Consider the following 8,240-nt stretch of genomic DNA (forward strand, 5'->3'; position numbering starts at 1 on the left):
TATCATACACATGTCATCTTGGAGCTCCTCTTGGGTCCTAAGAGGAATACTCCTGGGTTCGAGGCGAACCCAACTTAACTTGCAATATAAGAGTCTCATTAAGCTAAACATTTATTTCCTCGAGCAGCTAAATACTAAGAGTTCGGGCTGCTCGGTTACTACTACTACTGGGTATCTCTAGGCTTGATCTCCTCCGGAAGCCTCCCCGGTTCCGTAGACTATGAGATAGTCTACGCCTTCAACACCTCCTGAGAGGTCTGGTTCCTCGTAGCCGATGATCTCGGCTCCTTCATTGTTGTTGTAGTCCTCCTCCAGATGATTCAGGCAATCTAAGCATGAGATTTAAGAGTGGTATGAGTACGAGCGTACTCAACAAGTTCATTATAGATAAGAGGTGTTTAATGCACTAGCTACGATATTAGACCAGAAAATCTAATACCAATGCAAGTTTTGATAAACATTTCTTCAAGAGATTGCTTTTATTTCAAAGAGCTATGTCCGTCAGCCTTCACCGGTTTACTAGAACTTCATGGAGCTCCTTTCCGGCCGCGTTCGCAGTTCCTCAATCCCGGAACAGGGAGTGACAGGTCACAGTTCTTTACACTCTGCAGAGGTGTGTTGCTTTACCCATAAGAGATCTTAACCTTGGTGCCAACCGGGCAGCTTTCCCGTCCACACTTCCTTCGGTGTGAGGCCCGGTATAAGGTCTAGCCAATCATGTTCCTCCGCTACCTCCAACACCCACCCTTTGTTGCATGCCCCGACCCTGGGTCCTCGCCGGTCCCATTATTCCCATATATTTCAGGGTGGACCCCGACCACGACGACGATGCAGGATCGAACCAAACTCCTTCGCCGGTAGCTGCAACCCATCATAGACCGCAATACCGTGGGGACTTAGAATGGGTTCCCCACCCACAAGTTGTTCCGCAAGCCGCAACCGCTACGGTATGCACTGCATAACCGTGGGGACTTAGAATGGGTTCCCCACCCACAAGTTGCTCCGCAAGATACAACTGCTACGGTAAGCGCATCCGTTGATGAACGAGAGGTGGAAACACTTTTGACTACTCCGTCCCACTCCAGATCTTATGGTTAACACGGATATTACGGCACAAGAATCACTGGCGACATTTGTTGTTTAATCCTAGATGGATATAAACCCGTGCAATGGAACCTCCACCATATCAACACAATCCATGGTTCCATTGCCCACCACATAGTCATATTCATAGTTATGAAAGTAGTGGTTTTGGTTTTTATGCAATAGTGATAACCATAGTACTTTGCAAGTAATTTGATAGAAATACTCAAATGACATGAGCAAGTGATGAACTTGCCTGAACACTGCAAAGTTTTGCAGTTGGAAGGTGTGGACTGACCCTTGTCCTCTGTCTCTGAAAAATAGCATCATTGTCCGATAAGGGCAATGGTTAAAGAAGCAGTTATGCATGATTCCAATTTTAGGGTTTGTTCCCCCCTTCCGATGTCGTTATTATTTCATGTGAGAGGTTAATACTAAGAATAATTTGGAGATACTCAATTTAGGGTAAATACAACCTTGAAATGTTGTCAAGGTGTTTTTATTAAAATCCAATTGCATTAATGGACTTATTTTTATTATTGAAAATAATATGTGTGATTTAAATCATTATTTAAATCATCAAATTAAGTCTTATTCTTAGTTGTCTTCAAAAATTCTCTTTGATATTTTATTCAGGTAGAGAATTTTATGTTGATCAATTTTCATATTTTTAATTATTTTTTTAGAGCTATTAAGTATTTATGGTGCTTTTTCAAAGTTTATGTATTTAAATTGAATTGTGAAATGGCAAAAATGCCCCTGGGCCCACCTGTCGGTGCAACCCAGTGGGTTAGGTCGAACCGACCGGCCTGGTCCGGCTCGACCAGCCCCACTCCTCTCTCTCTCCCTCTCACGCGCGACCGAACCCTAACCCTAATCCCTCTCTGGCGATTCGCGTCGCCTCCGCCGTCGCCGCTCGATTTCGGCGAGCTCCGCCGGAACTGGCCCCCGCCATGATGCGCAATCGACGCGCCTCACGACGGCGGTCATCTTCATCCGCATCGATCTGGAGCGGGTGCTGCTCCATCGCGTCTCCGATCTCCCTCGCGGCGGCTAGGGTTACGGGATCGTGGCGATCTTGCTGCTCCAAGGGTTCCAAGCGCGATGGCGCCGCCGTGGCTTCGCCACGGTGGTGTGGGGCGCTGCGGCGCTTGTCGGCGCATGGCCTAGCATGGCCAGGTGCTACCGAGCACTCGGCGCGCGCCGCCGTGGCCGCCATGGCCGCATCTGCTCGTCTGCTAGCCCCGGGTATGTGCGCCACCTCCTGCTCTCTCTCCTTTGCCTGTTCTACTCCTTCCCTTCCTCTTCTCCGTCTAGCTTGGTCACTGGCTTGCCGTGCCTCATAGAGGTGCGGCCATGCCGGGATGCTTCTTCTTTGTTACCTGCTCGTCTGCTATCTTTCTTGCTCTGCTTGCAGGTTCTTTGTGCTAGCCGTTGTGCTAGCCCTACCTTTGTCTTTCTTTGTCGCGGTGCTGCTCATGCTGTTCATGCTACTGCTGTGCATTTGCCATGGATTCTGGCTGCTGTGCTATGCTATTGTGCTCTATAGCTTGCTGTTGTAACTCATGAGCTCTTGCTCATGAGCATACTGTGATGCTTTGCTTTATTAATTTATTACTGCTGCTGCTATCTTGCTTCTGCCTCTCCTGTGTGTGCAATTACTTCTCCCTGGCTTGATCATGATGCATGATCCTTGCCTTTGGCAAGTGCCAGTGCTCCTGGTGTGCTATCTCTGTGCTATAATTCATGATCATGCTCAATTGAGCATTGTTACTGACTTGGCAGCTCCATCCCTTGGTGGAGTGCTTCTGGATACAATCATAAAAATGGTTTATGGGTTATTCTGTGATTCAATTGTTGCTTGTCTGTGGCTGTTTATTTTATGTAGTTCATGAATTGATGTCAGGTTTGTCTCTGACAAGCACTTGCTTAGTTTGACAAGCACTGATGATCCAGTGATCATCTGTTGCATGTTGTTTTGCTCACTATCTACTGTCAGTGCCTATCTGATGCTCATCTTGGTGTCTGTGTGACACACATACCTGTGCTAGTGTGAGCTGTGGTTGGCTCAAGCAATTTCTATTGCTTGCAGTGATCAATTGGATCCACTGCAAAGCTCTGGTGTATTGATTACTGATAAATTCATTTATCTGTGTTGTCTTGCTTGGCTAAGTGGATAAATGATGTGAACTGCTTGCAGTTGTGATCATCTGACAGTTAATTTGATTGAGCTAGAAGGATGCCAACATCTGTTGGGAACCCTGGCTCCATTTTGAACCCATCAGGGTGATGATATTAGTGCATGACTTCTCTGTGGAATTTGGTAAAGTGGTTGAGGTGGCCCTGTCAGCAATTCCTTGCTGTTAGGGTAGCTCCCACCTGTGTTGGCTTGCTGTGATTTGGGAAATATCTCACTGGAAGAATCCTTGTGGTTTTCCAGTTTCCTTTGATGTTGATAAACATGAATAGACACTTGATAGTCTATCTGTCTGATGGTGTAGTGGCTATAGGTGCTAAGTGAATCTGACTAGCTAGATAGGATCATCCCTTGTTGGATTTCTTTGATTATGTCACTGGTTTGGCATAGCCAATGTTCCCAGGGTGCTTTCCTATTTGTTTCCCTCTTGTTCACTTGCACCAATTTGTCTAGTAGCCATATGATGACTCACATATAGGGTTTCTACCCTTGTGGTGTGCTTGAGATCATGCCTGTGCAATTTATGAACAAAACCATCTGGTTTGTTCATGATGATGTGTATACCTCACTCCAGCTCCTAGAAATAGTGTTGGTGTAGAGGTTTTGCTTCTGGTGGTTGGTTTGACTTGCCCTCCTCCTCCTTGTGACTTGTGCTTGATCTACTCCATGGTTTGCTTCTCAACAGGAAACAGTTCTTTGCTAGAGCTGTTCCTGGATGAGGGTTCTGGCTATGTGTTCTTCCTGTTCTAGGTGTTCTTGCTATCTGATGACTTACCAAGTTGCCTGTCGATGAATGAGCTAGTTCTGGCGGTGGAAAAAGGTTTTATATGAACCTGCTTTTGCTCCCTGGTCGACAGCTTGGCCTGGCCACCCTTGGTGACTCCTCTCTGGCTTGTGTGTTGTACAGCATGCACACATGTAGTGTGAGCTGCCTGTGTGTGTGTGTGCACCTGATACTTTGAACTTGGCTTGGAGAGGATCAGCTCGGCAGAGTTGATCATATCTGCTCAATTTTTCCTTTCTTTCTAACCTGCCAAGTGGCTATGCCACTTGGCATAACTTCTATTTGTTGTGATTATGTGCAGGGATCAACAATTGATCAAAATGAATATGGAGGTCATCAAATCCAAGATCAAGTGAAGATGATCTTGTAGTATTTAGGATAGGATCCATCCTTGTACTTTTCTTTTTATTTTATTTTATTTTTCTATTTCTCCAATTCTTGTAATGTGTTGTAAATTTATATTTCAATTCTGGATATTGTAATTGACATTGTATTTTGTGTGAATATCAATAAAGCTCAAGGTTTTCTCTAATGAGCTTGTCTTATTGTTTGAATTATTCATAATGTGTATTATGTATTATTTACTTAATGAATTTCCTCACAATTCAAATATTTAGGGTAATTATTTAATGTTTGAATTTGAAATTCAAATTCAACTTTGGTTTGAATTCAACCATGCAACTTAAGTTTGATGCAAACTCTCCCCTCTCTTCTCAAAACCCTAAACTAATTAAGTGAGATGCAAGTTTGTCGCACTCTCGAAACCCTAACCCTGTAAGGTGTCGAGAGAGAAACTTGTTCCCCTTCGATGCAGTTTTTGTTTAAAAGCGTGAAATTTCCCCAGAATTTACCATGCAATGCACATCCCTTTCTAAAATCTACCCCTCGATCGTCTCTAAACCTGGGACATTACAGCCTTTCCCCCTTAAAGAAAACTTCATCCCGAAGTTGTGGTTGTAATACCTAAAGAGTTCGGGGTATGTTTTCCTCAGGTCTTCCTCTTTTTCCCAGGTGGCTTCCCTCTCAGGGTGATGCTTCCATTGTATCTTGCAATACTTGATAGCTTTATTTCTGAGTTGTTTCCAGCTCTCCTCAAGAATCTTGGCTGGCTTCTCGATGTAAGTCAAGTCTGGTTGTAACTTGAGCTCATCATGTGATACTGGTTCATCTGGGGTCTTTAAGCATTTCCGGAGTTGTGACACATGGAATACATTGTGAACTTGAGCTAGCCTTCCAGGTAGATCCAATTCAAAGGCTAAACCTCGGTTCTGACTCAGTATCTTGAAAGGTCCTATATATCTAGGACTGAGTTTTCCTTTTACTCCAAACCTCTGGAGTCCTTTCATCGGGCTTACCTTAAGATATACCATGTCTCCAACTCGTGGCTCCCATGTTCTCCTCTTCTGATCGGCATAACTCTTTTGCCGGCTTTGAGCTATCTTGAGCCTGTCTCTGATAATGTCAATGATTTGTTGTTTTTCCTTAACATAATCAGGGTTGAACTCTTTGCTTGCTCCGGCTTCATACCAACATATCGGTGATCTACACTTTCTTCCATACAGAGCTTCAAATGGTGCCATCTTGATGCTGCTTTGATAGCTATTATTGTATGAAAACTCTGCTAGTGGTAAGTGTTCTTCCCATGATCCTCCGAAGTCTAGGGCACAAGCCCTAAGCATATCTTCTAGGATCTGGTTAGTTCTCTCGGTTTGTCCACCGGTCTGGGGATGATAAGCGGTACTATAGTCTAACTGGGATCCTAAAGCTTCGTGTAGTTGCTTCCAGAAAGCTGATGTGAACACGGATCCTCGATCCAACACTATCTTCTTGGGCACTCCATGTTTACTCATGATCTCTTTGATGTAAAGATCGATGAGTTTCTCCTTCAGAGTTTGAAAACTCTTCTCACACTCCTCTGACCACACGAATGGTGTGTTCTTCCTTAACAGCCTTGTCATAGGTCCTGCTATCTTAGAGAATCCTTCAATGAATCTCCGATAATATCCTGCCATTCCTAGGAATCCTCGGATTTCCTTGACAGTCTTGGGTGCTTCCCATTCTAGAACCGCTGCTACCTTACTCGGGTTAACAGCTATTCCATCTTTACTACTAACATGACCAAGGAATTCCACTTGATCTAGCCAAAATTCACATTTGCTAAATTTGGCATAGAGTTGATGTTCCCTTAGTGTTTGCAACACTAACCTCGAATGTTCAGCATGTTCGGCCTTGTTCTTGGAATATATCAAGATATCATCGATAAATACGATGACAAACTTGTCTAGATATGGCATGAATATCTTATTCATGAGATTCATGAATATTGCTGGGGCATTGGTCAATCCAAAAGGTACTACAAGGTATTCATGATGTCCATACCTTGAGACAAAGGCAGTTTTCGGAACGTCTTCCTTCTTGATCTTTATCTGGTGATAACCGGATCTTAGATCAATCTTGGAAAAGACTCCCGCGCCTCTCACTTGATCAAATAGATCTTGTATTCTGGGAAGTGGGTACTTGTTCTTGATTGTGACGTTGTTCAGATTCCTGTAGTCTCCGCACATCCTTCTTCCTCCATCTCTTTTATCCACGAAGATCACAGGTGATCCCCATGGTGAAACACTCTCTTGAATGAATCCCTTTTGTTCCAAGTCATCCAGTTGCTCCTTAAGTTCTTTCAACTCCTTGGGCCCCATCTTATATGGTGCTTTAGCAATCGGAGCTGTTCCTGGAATTAGGTCGATAGTGAATTCTATCTCCCTATCTGGTGGCATACCAGGTAATTCCGCAGGAAACACATCCTGGAATTCATTTACTACAGGTATATCTTCTAACTTCACCTCCTTCATGTTGTTCAGCTGTAGCTCAACTTCAATTTGTGTATGTTTGTCGCCTTGGTAGATCATTCTACTTCCATCGGGGCTTTTCAAAGACACCGTTTTGTTTACACAGTCGATCAATGCTCCATTAGATTCTAACCAGTTCATACCAAGAATGACATCAATGTCCTTCATCGGTAATATGAACAGGTCCGCGTCAAACGCACACTTATTGATCATGATGACTTGTTTTTGTTTGGCATGGGTTACTACTATCGTTCCCCCCGCAGAAAGTATGGTTATGGGTGTATCTAACTTAGTGCAACTAATCCCATGTTTGGTGATGAATTGTTGAGAAATGAATGATGTAGTTGCACCAGTGTCAAAAAGTACTTTGCCAGGATGAGTGAGTATCTGGAGCGTACCTATCACCGCTTGATCGGAGTTGACCACCTCCTCCAGACTGGTACAGTTCAGCTTGCCGAAGGGCTTCTTATTCTTCCAGTTCCCTCCGGTGTTTCCTCCTCGATTTCCTCCTCCTCCAGATTGACCTCCCCCATTCTTCTTATTAGGGCAGTCTTTCATCATGTGCCCCTCCTGGCGACACCCGAAGCAGATGATTCTGGGTTTGCGACAGTCCTTCGAAGTATGTCCTTTAAACCCGCAGATGCGACAAACTATTTGGTTAGCAGTCTGAAATGCTTGATTCTTCCTACTACCGTAGTAGTTGCTGTTGTTGTTGTTGTTGTTGTATCTGGGCTTGAAACTCAAGCTGGTATTAGGCTTGTTACTAACAAACCTCTTGGGCTCAAACTTGGCCTTTTTCCGCTTCTCCTCCTGCAATTGCTTGAAATCATCTTCCAGCGTGATGGCTGCATCCACCAACTCTTGAAACTCCGTCGCTCTCATCATACGGAGCTGTACTTTGAACTGGGGACTTAACCCCCTCAGAAATCTCTTCTTCTTCTTGTCCTCGGTGTTGACTTCTTCAACAGCGTACCGGGACAGCTTTGAGAATTCCCTGACATAGGTCAGGATTGCCTTATCCTTCTGCTCGAGACTTTCAAATTCTCGACGCTTCAGTTCCACAATACTTTCAGGGACATTGGATTCCCTGAACTTCCTTGCAAATTCCTCCCAGGTAAATACCTTTCCAGCCGGATAAACGGCTACAATATTGTCCCACCATGATGCGGCAGGTTGATACGTCTCCAACGTATCTATAATTTCTGATGTTCCATGCTTGTTTTATGACAATACCAACATGTTTTGTTCACACTTTATATCATTTTTATGCGTTTTCCGGAACTAACCTATTGACGAGATGCCGAGAGGCCAGTTGCTGTTTTCTGCTGTT

The sequence above is a fragment of the Lolium perenne genome, chromosome 5 (genome assembly GCF_019359855.2).
Source record: "Lolium perenne isolate Kyuss_39 chromosome 5, Kyuss_2.0, whole genome shotgun sequence".
NCBI classification, from domain to species: Eukaryota; Viridiplantae; Streptophyta; class Magnoliopsida; order Poales; family Poaceae; genus Lolium; species Lolium perenne.